This window comes from Balaenoptera acutorostrata, chromosome 5, assembly GCF_949987535.1.
Source record: "Balaenoptera acutorostrata chromosome 5, mBalAcu1.1, whole genome shotgun sequence".
NCBI lineage: Eukaryota > Metazoa > Chordata > Mammalia > Artiodactyla > Balaenopteridae > Balaenoptera > Balaenoptera acutorostrata.
Genome location: NC_080068.1, coordinates 42,493,153 through 42,506,346, shown reverse-complemented (window position 1 = coordinate 42,506,346; position 13,194 = coordinate 42,493,153). Strand labels below are relative to the sequence as shown.

The window sequence follows — 13,194 nt, the reverse complement described above, 5'->3', positions numbered from 1 at the left end:
TGATTTGTTTGCTTGTTTTTGAAAGAAACTGAAACTGCTATGTCTGCTAGTGGAAGAAAATGCTTTGTTTTGCTCTGAAGATTCTGAAATTATTCAGGCATATCGTGGTTCATAGATTACAAAGAATAATGCTAGTTAAATGCCAGTGAACTATTTTTACTCTTTTTATACGAAATGTACAAATTTCAGAGGGGGTGGTGGTGATGGTGGCAGCGGTGCCTCTTAACTACCTTATGTAAAATACTTGAACATTTTCATCAATATTGCCATCATCTGTTTAATACTCCCAGTATATTTTCTCAACGTGTTTACCTAAAGTTGTATGGAATGACATAATAAGCAATAAAATCTGAATTACACCCAAAAAAAAAAAAAAAAAAAGTGCCGCCTTAAGTCTTTCGTCATTGTACACAGTTATGGTTTCACTCTGATGCCTTTGCAAAAATGCTTCCTCTTCAAGAAGATTTATAGAAGGGACCTTTGGATAAATACAAGTTTCTGGGTTTCAGACCATAAAGGTGAACTGGGTAAGATCTTGAAGAATTCTAATGGGAAACCTGATGGCTTCATAAAGCTGTTAACAAAAACGATTAGTTGCACATGACTGGGTAAACTGGTGACTATGGTTATAATTTTTATGGTTTCTATCTGAAAAATGACTGTTTTCAATCTGTGTTTTCCAGGTGTAAGCAAAACTCTCCCCTTAAACTAATTATGACTTACAGTAATTTGTTAAATTATACCCTTGTAAGCAGAATTGAAACATTTATCTTTTTCTCTCTACCTGGTTGATCCTGCCAGTAGCGTATGCTTGTCTCAAAGATTAAGCCGTGCATGTCTAAGCATGCACTGCTGGTATACTGAAACAGCGGATGGCTCACTAAATCAGTTATGGTACCTCTGGTCGCTCGCCATTGCAATTGGATTACAAGTAGTTACACTGATCATTGTTCTTTGTTTCCAGATTGTTTGCTCTTTGTGTCTCCCTGCTGCACTGTGTCTTTGTTAACGTTACTAGCTGCATTACTTATATCCTGTCTACTTTGTAAGATGGGTGTCTCTTACAGTACCCAGTATGTAACCAGGCCTCCAACAATACTTCTATGGCTAAACATCTTGAGGAAATAGATCACATTGATAACGTAAAATAATTGTAATAGTGTGATTCTAGGTATGGGAGGAAGCAACAAGGGAAAATGTCTCCTGGATCATAATGAGATAGAGGATCCAGAGGATCTTTAATTATCAATAGGGCCTAGTCCAAAAACTAGCACCTGGAGTGGCATATCAAGAATTCTCCCCTGACCTGGGATGAGCCTCCCAGCACCGTGGGACAAAATTTGATCCTGAAATGTCTCCCAAATATTGGTCAAAATCCTGACCAAGAGGAGAGGATCTGAGAAATGGAATATTGCCTGACACATCAGTCATTAGCGATTGCAGCCCTCCAACGTGAGCCGGTGAGCCCTGACGAAACCCAGGATATGAGAATATAGGATACAGGCCCCGGGTAGCTGAGGTACATATCAAATGAATGATTTCAGTGAGCCCAGACTCTTGCATCTTCCCATACATAGAAAACTGCCAAATTCCTTAACTTGAGATGCTGCTTCCCAGGCTTGAAGCTCTCAAAATTCCCGTCAAATAGATCATAACTCTCAACTTTTAGGCTGAGAATATTTTTTTAAGGCTACAGGTGTAAAGGAGACACTTTCCAGAGAGGAACAAAAAAAAAAAAAAAAACGTTTGGAACACTGGCACCGATGGTGGACACTCCCGGAAAGTTCCGTCTGACGAAGCAATTAGAAGGGCCGTCACCCCTTTTTCCACAAGACTGTGGAATGGACATTGACAGTAGGGAATTGGAACAGGGAGGAGCCAAATCTGACTACACGTTGGATCTGTTTCTTTGACTTTAACCTTTGCCTTCCGCTGCTTTTGTTCACTAAAAGGATACTGTCTGTACATAATGGCCTGCCTCGGGGAACCCTGCCCCTCTGCCTGAATGTTAAACCAAAGTGCCTTTGTTCAGGGAAACATACGGACTCTGTCCACCTGTGGATGGCTGCAATTAAGAAGAAATGAACACATCCCCTCCCTGAGGCTGGCCATTCCAGGGGATATTCGCAAAACTTATGGCCCTTTTACTTTACCTCCTCATCTCCTCCCCCTCTCTGTGCTATAAAAGAAACTGGCATCCAAACCCCGATAAGATGGTTTTTTGAAACTTTAGTCCGCCATCTTCTCGGTCTGCTGGCTTTCCGAATAAAGTCATATTCCTTGCCTCAACACCTCATCTCCGATTTATTGGCCTGTCGTGCGGCAAGCACAGCAAGCTTGGACTTGGTAACATCTTTACTCAGGACACGGTGTCACAAAATGGGACATTGTTTTCTGTTTGTTTGTTTTGTGTTTGTTTTTTGTGTTTGTTTTTGTTTTGGGCTGCGCCACGTGGCTTGTGGGATCTTAGTTCCTCGACCAGAGATCGAACCCGCGCTCCCTGCAGTGGAAGCTCGGAGTCCTAACCAATGGACTACCAGGGAATTCCCATGGGACACTGTTACCTTGCAGTCATGGTCCTCACCTTTGTGAGACAGAGGTAGTAGTGTAGCAGGATGGAGAACGTTGTAAAGTTTAAGATAAGATTAGGTGGTGAAAGCAGGATTTCACAGGAAGTGAAGCTAGTGACACTTGCAGTGAAATGTTGTCAATTCAGAGTTAAGAAGACTGTGGACAATGTGTGGAGTTTGCAAATAAACTTCATTTTCTAGAGTCAAATCTGCCAAGGCTTCCACTAAATTTGCAGTTGTGGCTATAACCTTAAGACAACTGAGATAGGCATAAGCAACTGAATCAAGTTGCATGCTATAGTAGGCAAAAGGCCTATGTTTACTACCATGCTCACATAGTTCCACGGGGCCTGATTATGCCATTCATGCACAAATCAAGTAAAAGGTTTTGAATAACCTAAAGTTAATCTGTTAGGTAGAGATCTCTTTGCTAACTTAAAAGGGCTAATATATTTTGCCTCCAGTGGAGATCTCACCTTAAAGTTTCCGGATCAACCTGAACCTGATCATTTGGGTAACCCTAAGGCAGGCAGCTCTTGCAGTGCTGTTTTAGCCTTATAAAAGCCTGCTTATGTTTATCTTCCCAAGCAAAGGATTCAGGAACTAAATCTTTAATAAGTTCATAGAGTGGAAGAGGTAACAGAGAAAAATTTGGAACCCAGAGCTTGCAATAACCAACTAAACCTAGAAATCCACAATGCTAGCACTTAGTTGTGAGTCTAGGAAGTTCCTGTATCAGCCTAATTCTCTCTGGACATAGCTGAATTCCTTCAGTGCTTAGATTTTGTCCTAGGTAATGAACAGTGTCTAGAGATAATTGTAATTTTTCCTTTGTGTTCTTTCTCAGCTAACTGTTGCAGGAAATAAATGGAATCTTTTATGCCTGCCTTATGGAATCTTTACAGTAGCTGAGTACAGCAGGAGGTTATCTCCATATGGTAAAAAGGTGGATTTCTCAGGGAACTAGAGGGTACTTAAATCTTGGTGAAGTACTTGGGAGAAAAAAGAAGGGGTCCCAGTGAACCCTTGAGGCATAAAAGTTCAGGTATATTGTTGACTGTTCCAAGTAAAGGCATATAGATATTGGCTGTTGGGTCTCCGGGTTGCTGAAGAAAGGTGAACAAAGGTCTCCTACAGTAAACCATTCCGAATCAGTTGAACCTTGTGACAGAAGGGTGGCTAGGTTTGGAACAACAGGAAAACAGGGAATAACTATTTTGATTAACAGCTCCCAAGTCCTGGACAAATCGCCATCCTGCCAGGTTTCCAACCAGGCAAGATTGGCATGCTGCAGGGACGAGTACAGCAATGACCACCTCCCGGGAAATTAAGTCTTCTACAATAGGTGTGAGACCTTGTATGACCGCAGGCTTTAATAGTTGTTGAGGAAACCTAGGGAGAGGTTTAGCTACATCTATCTGAATCTTTATAGGTTTGCATTTTTTTATTCTTCTGATGTTAACACTGTCAGAAGTAGCCCCCAAATTTGCAGGCATCTCCATCAAATTAGAGAACTTGTGCTGAACTTCCTCTTTTATGTCCAGGACAGATTGTAAGGAACATAAATAATCAGGTTCAGGTTGATCAGGAAACTTTAAGGTGAGATCTCCACTGGAGGCAAAATGTACTGGCCCTTTTAAGTTAGAAAAGAGATCTCTACCGAATAGATTAACTGGGGCTATATTGCATAGCAAAAAGGAATCTTGGTTGAGATAAAACTTCTCTTTGAACTTTATTAGGTACTCCCACTATGGAAACATCCTCTTGACTCGGAGGGACCTGTTGTTCTTTGAGGGTGGGATTTAGAGTAGAAAGCACAGCTCTGGTTAGGGCTAGGGATAGGGTGTTAAAGGGTTAGGTAATTATGTTTACAGTTAGGGTTAGGGTTTAATGTAGATTTCAAAGTAAACTATGAGAGTGGGGTTTAAAATAGAAAGCATAGCTCCAGTATCAGCTAAAAATTGGCAGTTTTTCATTAATTTTCATTCTATTTTCCTCTGGGCTGTTTAAGGTAATTGCTGGTAATAGTTTACCAGAGAACCTCTGGAGTTCTGCCAACTAGGGGAGAGGGTCATGGGGGGGGCCCTCCCTTTGATACAGATATGAGAGCATTTGTGAAGAGTTTGCATAGGACCTTTGAGGACACCTTTTTTTCCAGTGTCCTCACTGATTACAAATGAAACGTCAACTTTGGGTCATCGAATTGATCATGGACCCCTAGGAGGTTGTAATGGGGGAGACCTAGGTGTTATTTTGTGTCTCTTGCCTTAGAGCTGTTGTAACTGTAAGGCTATGAGCTTGGTGGATTTCTGTTTGTGATCTTGCTCCAAGGTCCTTTCAAAATGCTCAGCTATAGTCAGGAGTTCAGTCAGGCCTACAGCCTCCCAGCCTATTTTCTGCCCTTTTATCAATCCACTAATCTCAGAAGATAATCCATTTACAAAGAGGGCAGTTAAAGTAGGCTGAGTGGCCTTTTTATTGCTTGGAACCCCGAATGCTGTAAAAAGAGAGCCTACAAACTGGCTCTAAAGTCTTCCACAGATTCACCCCTCTTTTGTTTGTATGAGTGAATAACAGGCCAATCATTATTAGGCCAATTAATAATAGACCAAGTGTGAGCAGGGAAGATTTTAGGAATAGCTTATAAAAGGTTAGTTGTTATTCTGCAAGCCTTTTTAGGTTGAGGATCTTGAATATCATTCTAGGGATTATGTCATTTTGCTTCCCGCGTCCATTCTGGGGCTTCCCCCAGTCCTACCAACATGTGTACAAGCGGATAAAGATCTAGCAGTTTGGGGACATAGGCCGTGAAGGCCGTGACGGTGACTCTAAATTCTTCAAAAAATGGTGGGAGTTCCTCCCTAGGTTTAGAGAATTCTTTGACTATAGCTCTCAGTTCAATCTTTGACCAAGGGGTAAAGGACACCTGAGGGGGCTCACCTGCAACCTCAGGTAGTTTTACTTTAAGTGGCAATTGTTAAATATTCCTTTGGGAATAGAAAAGTATTTCAGACAGAAAATGAGTAAAACAAGAGTACTCAGGTGAAAAAGGAAAGGGGGGGACAGTAGGAGTTAAATCTGCAGTCACAGCCGTCCTATGGTCTTTTGTTTCAGGTACCTCTTGTCTCTTCAATTTTTCATTAGCTTTTTGTTCTAAGTCTCTAAACGAAGCTATTTTGGAATCTTGAAACCTTCTGTAAACTTTTACATACCAATTAAACAGGTATCTCATTCTCCCTGTCCAATTTGGGAACCCTTGCTCTCTAGTGTTTTCCTTAAATGAACAATCTTGTCTAACTGGAACATTCCCCACAATGACCATTGTAATTCTAGATCAATATTAGTATAATTTTGCCATCTTTCTAAATATCTAAAGCCTCCAGGACCATAGTTCTCAAATATAAAATAAGCAGGTGTGCCAGAAGCTGGCATTCTCAACCCTTTGGTGATAAAGGATCTCATTTCCTTAGCTAGCCTTTGTCAACCCAAAAGAACACACAAAAGAACTGCGCCTTAATATATCAGCAGTAACAAAGAGATGTCACTATGTCCTGGCCAAAAGAAGGCCTGGTATGCACCACCACCAATTCCCAGGGATCCCTGGACTGAGGAAAAAGATCCAACCAGCAGATCCCAAGGAATGGGGACTGCAAACTGATGCCAAACAAAATGGAGAACTATAGCCACCACCAACAGTTCCAAGCATGGAAACTGAGGGCTGATTCCAAACAGATGGGGAAGTGCAGACTACACTGCCAGCAGTGCCCAATGTGGAATCCAGGGAACAAAATTAGGGGCTAGGGTTTCCCACTCAAAAATATACTGGCAATAACCAAGAGATGTTACTGTGTCCTGGGAATTTCCATCAGAAAGGCTAGGGGTTTGGCCTCAGGGAGAATCCTCTACCAGCCAAACTGACCTGCCCTGTAAAGGAAAGCCAATTAGATTTCGAACACAAACTCAATCAAAGAGAATGGAGCTCAAACCAAGAGGAGCTTACCAACAACCTTCAGGAATGGCAAGAAAGACAGTGAACTCAAAGGAGTTGTGGGCACTACACCTGTTTCTCCTTGTCCCAAATGTTATCAGAAATTTGCTTCAGATCCCATCACTGCCACCAATATATTTATCTTTTTCTTTTTAAAAAGATAAGCATTTAATCATAAAATCATCCTGTTAGCAGGAGGAATCATAAGAGTGGATTTTAGAAAAGTGCACATACATATTTTGATACAGAACATTTCTGGAGGGATACATATTCAACTGTTAGTGGCCACCTCTGAATGCCACCAATGTATTAAAAAACAAAATTTAACCGAGTAAATGTGAAGATTTACTTTGAATTTTGAATAAATTGGCTTTATTAAACGATTCATGAATCAGGCAGCATCTCATCTGACAGAAAGGGAGATACTCCAACGGGTTACACAACATGGAAGGCTTTTTGTTTTTTGGCCACGCCACACGGCATGTGGAAATCTTAGTTCCCCGACCAGGGATCGAACCCATGCCCCGTGCATTGGAAGAGCAGAGTCTTAGCCCCTGGACCACCAGGGAAGTCCCAGAAGGCTTTTAAAGTAAAGAGGCTGGGACAAGGAAAGAAAGTCATCATCAAGGGAAAAAATGAAAGTTCACTGGAGGAAAGTGAAACTTCAGGTGACAATGGCTTCTCATTGGCTAAACTGCGGAATTTTCTATTAGCTATTTCTATTTTCTATTTCTTGTTGCTGGCCAGGAAGGAAGTCTTCCCTCCTCCAGCTGGGGTAGTAAAGTGGTTGCACTTCCTGTTTGGGGTCACTAAATGACCTCTTCCTGTTGGGGTCATGGATGATGAGTGACACGGCATGAGAGCTCCCTCTACGGGCCTTCCAGACTCCAATTCTAGTTGAGGTTTCCTTTTGTTAACATTCACAGCATGTTTTATTGGCAGGAGGATTCACAATGAGGGAGAAAAGGCCACAAGACTCACCATAAAGAAGGCTCAGAAATTCCTGGGTGGGTCCAAGGGAGGCACAAGGTGGCTGTGGGGTCAGCTGGCGGCCACAATGATCACATGGTTCCATCTGATGGGTTTGCAGCTCGATGTGGAATAGTGAATAAAAGGGTCAGTTCATCCTATCAGAGCAACATGAAACTGAGCTAAGCTTCCCACTGCTAGAAGCATCTTGAGCCTTCAGAAAAGAACAGAGAACATGTCTAAAGGGTTTGGGAACATCAGAGCCATATCTCCTCAGAGTGGGACTCCCTAGGCTCTCCAGGTCTCAGTCCCCAACTCTCCCTCAGGGACAAAGCCTCCTCACCTCTGTCCTTGTCAGCTCACTGATCCCTAGAGGTCCTGCCTATCCCTGAGGACTTAGATTTCCATGGAGACAGGTTGGTTGAGACCTAGTGATACAGTTGACCAGCCTGATACGCAACAGTTCCCACCACCCTGGGGCAGTTGGGCTCAGGGACACGTGGCTCTGGACCCCATGTGGAGGGTGTCCTTGCACGTCAGCTGTGCCCCAGAAGAGCCAGTAACGCCTGCAGCTGTCCAACTGATTCTCAGGGTATTTTCCTGGGAGAGCCCTTGGTCATCTGACCTCCTATCCAGGAAGCCCTGTGACTTTCTGACTGCTGCCTGTCACGCCAACAACACACCTGTGAAGGTTCTGCTCTGCATGGCCATCTGTCCACCAGGCCCCCCCCCCTTCTAGGGACCCAGATGCTAGGACCACACAAATGCTGAAGGAGTGTCCACCTGCCTAAGGTACAGACACCCCTGTATCCATCTGCATGATTTCTACTGGGAATCTACAACATTTGTGGGGATTCTTTGGCCCTAAAGAACAGACCAACCTGATAGGAGCAATGCAATGATTCACAATTACCAGGGTCAATGCACATATACAGGGGCCCATAGCCCCAGATGCCCCACTCACAATTCACATGGGTGTCCCATGCGTACCCACCGATGCCCAAATATTCTTGCTTCATACATACATACATCCAAACACGCACATCAGTGGTGTGCTGGTAAGTGCTAAAAAACTCTTCTAGAAAGGTGGGAAAGACTTCACCTATGCTATCTACGTGGTATAAATATTCCCAGCATGACCAGTTTCAAGCTACCCACCTGAAATCACTGAACACAGAGCTGGGAAGAGATATGCACCATTGACTATCCCAGGATAGTATGAACCAGTTCCAGCACATCCCATACCTTTTCCTATGAATTTGTGCACACAATCCACTTACACCCCAAGTAGAACCCTCACCTCCCATCACAGATATATAACCAAAAGGATACCACATACACATATGTGTTTGTACATATACATATATATATATATATATCCTGAACACACACGTACATTTCTACCCTCACCCTGAATAAATACACAAACAGACTACCTCTTACTACCTAAATTTTTACAGACAAAACCTTACTCACCCTGAATATTCACATTCCACTCTCACAACTATATATACACACACAACATGGGCCTGAAAACAAACACGTGCAACCAATATGCCATCCAGATGTACACACTGAGTACCTAAACACACAGGCTCACCAAGTACACAACTGTCTCATGTGCAACCCAAAAAAGACCCATATGCAATCCCACAGCCCTAAAATACATATACTCCAGGATTCCGGCACACACACATAACCTACACCGTCTACTGGTTTCCAAACACACAAACTAAACTCTCACATCCCCCAGAATACACACCCCAGAAGCCCCAGGAACTCAAAAACACACACAGCCACAAATAACCTATTCTTATCAAATACAGCTGACCCTTGAACCACTTGGGGGTTAGGGCGCCAACCCTCCATGCAGTGGTTCTGCATCCATGGATCGTGTAGTAGTCCTGTAGTATTTACTGGAAAAAAAATCCACTATAAGTGGACCCGTGTGGTTCAAACGTGTGTTGTTCAAGGGTCAACTGTACATATAAGTCCACCTCACTAATACTGAGAACACACATACAAGCAACACCACTCAATTCTTCAGGCATTACATTTGGAAATAGACACATAGAGGACTCTAAGCCTCCTGATATACTCACAAATCACAAATACACGCACCCACAAACTACTCATGAGTATACACCCCAAATACTCAGACACACTCAAAACAGAAAAACACCTCTGCAGTCTTACTAATATACATACACAATTCTCACACACCTATGGACACACACGTGCAAATATTCCCAAGCCCTGAACATACAGATCCCCTCCCAAACACTATACATTATGCTACCTCTCCAGAATACAAGCTCCCCACCACTACCCCAACATATAAACTGTATATGTGTGTGGGGGTGTTTATATATATATATATATTTCTACCCTCACCCTGAATATATAGACAGACCACCTCTTACTCCTACCAAACACATGTATAAACACCCTAGCATTCTCCAAAGAAATACACTTTGAATACTCCTAACAACTCCATACCTTATGAACAAACTTTGATAATGCATGAACCTGATGATGGACACACACACAGATTAGAATACACAAGTAAGATACATGGAAGTGTCTCCAGCAAACCATTTATGAAACAACTTCCATGTATCAAATTATCCCTAGCTATTAGGAGCCAGCTCACACATATGCAAGTACTAACAAATACCCATATCACGTATTTCTAATACATAGAAATGCAATTGTCCAACTTCCCTGTAGAAACATAGAACCCCACCTCTTTATCAGATACACATATACTCACTTCCCAAAATACATAAGCTTCAGAGGCTCCTACTGAAAATTACAAATGCACAGCCTCAGCAAATATTCCTCCAAGTGGCCATGCCCCTTGAATACACACACAAACTCATTTAACACATAACTCTCCACAGGTCCCAAATAGAACCACAATTACCCAGTACACCACAAATATGCAATAATATCATCCTATATGCCCTTTGTTCCAAATACACATACAGTACGACACTACTGGCATATACATAACCCCACATTCCCAACCTCTCACACAGAATTAACTCTGCCATCTTGCAGAATACAGAATCATACAAACACAACGTACCTACATATACAACATCCACCAGTCCCATAAAATAGTCACAGACTTGCCCTCTACACATCCAAATATACATAGACAGCTCCTGAAAATGCACACACACAAACACCCCAGAACCATACAACATGCCCTGAATACACAAATGATCATCCTACATTCCCCAAATATACAAAATAAACAGACTGGACACCCAAAGTAATATACACCACTACTTTTCCTGACATTGCTCTTATGCATATGCAGAGAATCCTTCCAAATCCACCATTAGACACACATAAATCCCCAAATTCATGGGTGAAAAAAACCCATGTAAACATATTCCCCAAACACCTAATTACAAACACCTAACCACCAACTCCTTGAGTATGCCTGCGTCACATCTCAACACCCTCCAAGTACAACACTCACTCTTACACACTCTCACAAAAACACAGGCATGACCTCCCTTCAGACACAAACATCCACAGACAAAACCAACCCACACATTTGACTACATATCAGATTCCCACCAACCAATTAAATATGTACAGACCCCATCTATGCTTGCAAATCAATCATGGTTTGACATCAGACTACAAATACATGTTTATTACCACATTCAGCAAAGTTGCTCCCATCACTGACAAAAGAATGCAGTTTGAACATAAGTGGTGATTGATGTTTTTATGATAAGAAGGAAGACACTAGTGAAACCATGAGTGTGTTCCTTCGCTCTTCACTCATTTTCCAATCACCTGAGCTACACCTTTGGAACCAGATGAGGGTTTTCAACTCGCAAGAACGTCCCTCTAGCTTTTGTACTCTTCAGAACGCGCAGCCTAGAACGGCACCTGGGCACCTGGGCACCTGTTTAATAGCTCACACACACTATTGACCCCCCACTGTAGGCCCCGCAATCACTGAACCCTTCATGCAGCCGGCTCCCCAGCGGTGCCAATAACCCTGGGGTAAACCCCTCAAGGGAATCGAGCTCTATGGGGGCGTGAATCCACATTGTGGGGAGTCTCCTTACACGGACAAGGGCACAAATAACCCACAGGGTGAACAACAGCGCAGAGCGGTGACACCTGAGGGGTGAAAAGTCCCCGTACCCCTTACCTCAGGGTTCCTGGAATTGACTCTCGAGGCCGCCATGACAGGCCCCGCCCCCGCCGGACGGCCGTTGGGGCCCCACCCTCCGCGCTCGCGCATGCGCTCCTGTCTTCCGGAGCGGAGCCAACTGCCCCAATAGACGCCAGGAGCCGTGGGAGGACGGCGGTCCGCGTGCCCGAGAGCCCCGCCCCAGTGGGCGTGCGCGGGCGTGCAGGCGCGGGGCACGCGGGCATCTGGTCCTGCAGCTCTCTGCCAGAGAGGAGAGAGGTGGAGTGTCGGGCACGCTGCGGAGCGGCTCTGGCGACGCTCCCCGCCGGGAACTTTTGTGCTGGTCTCTTCTTAAAACCAGCTCTTGTGAGATGTGCACTCGTGATTTTTCTATTGCACACGTGAAACCCATGCACTTAGCTACAAAGAGTTCTGGAGAGCTCCGCTCTAAGCACAGTAGCCTCCAATTGGGGCAAGTGCTTTCATGCCCTTTGGACTGCAGTTCCTTGGTTCTTGTTTATGCCTTTCAAAAAACAGTAGGTCCTTTTTCCTAGCAAGCCTGAAGTTTCCGTTAAAGAACAATTCTAGCAAAGAATTCAGACCTGGGAAACACTCTTAAGATACTGTCTCCTGACTCCGTTCCTAGAGTTTTTCCAAACGCATTTACTCTACTAGAATATTTTTTCTCAGTGTATTTAATACATGGAGGTTTTTCAATAAATGTTGATTCACAGGTGTTTCCTTTGTACGGTTTTTTTTTTTTTTTTTAAATAACTTTGAGAGAGAGTGGACAATCTGGGCCAATTTCAACACAGCAGGTAGTATGGGAACAATTTTACTTTCCCTCCCTCCTTTTTTGTAATATCTTGCAGACTTTCAGTTGGCATTAAAAACAACAACAACAACAAAAATAGTAGCGGGATCAACTTACTGACCTGACTTTGTAATACTTCCCAAAGAAACTTCAATCATCAGATCCTCTTTCCGGTCAATTGCAAGATTAGAGCATTTCTCACTCAACAGGATGCCTCTGAAGACCCCTCACATCTAACAGCACTAAGCGCCTCCAAGTGCACAGACTTGAAAACTCCACAAGACACAAACATGGTATCTCTTCGTTTCTTTAATGTTTCGTGATTGAGTGGAAGATGAACTGTCTTCTGAGGCTTGTGATGCATGTCCAGAGTTGTTTTTTCTCAGTAGTCAATGCCTGCCTGCAGCCTCTGTGCAGGAATAGTCAGAGATCATGATCCAAAGGACTTTTAGATACTCCCTTCTGTGACTGCTCTTCCCAAATTACATTTGGGCTAATTTGATTATCTCTGTCCCTGGGGTGTAGGATTTTGAAGTATTACCAAAGTGATTGCAGAATTGGGACTGGCTAATTTTTGCACAGTGCAATTTTTGTATCAGTGGCCTTGAGAAGAGTCTTTCAAATACTGTATCAGAATTATGAGTGAGAATCTTGTAAATAACTGGTTGAATGACTGAACAAAGGGAGG

At 43.2% G+C, this 13,194-nt stretch overlaps 1 protein-coding gene and 1 long non-coding RNA gene across 9 annotated transcripts in view; one reads left to right on the top strand and one right to left on the bottom strand.

Annotated features, from left to right (window-relative positions):
• Positions 1 to 11,779, bottom strand: part of LOC130708226 (uncharacterized) — a 30,682-nt gene extending 18,903 nt beyond the window's left edge. For 5 of the 6 annotated variants that reach the window (XR_009008328.1, XR_009008329.1, XR_009008327.1 and 2 more), the window contains exons 1-2: positions 11,711 to 11,777; positions 7,540 to 7,741 (exon numbers count right to left, since the gene is read on the bottom strand). This is a non-coding gene — a long non-coding RNA (uncharacterized LOC130708226). Of the gene's footprint in view, positions 1 to 7,539; positions 7,742 to 11,710 lie in introns of all 6 variants that reach the window. The other variant, XR_009008332.1, reaches the window with a different exon arrangement.
• Positions 1 to 13,194, top strand: part of LOC130708224 (NUT family member 2G-like) — a 59,326-nt gene that overhangs the window by 34,834 nt on the left and 11,298 nt on the right. The gene's annotated exons all lie outside the window — the stretch shown is intronic.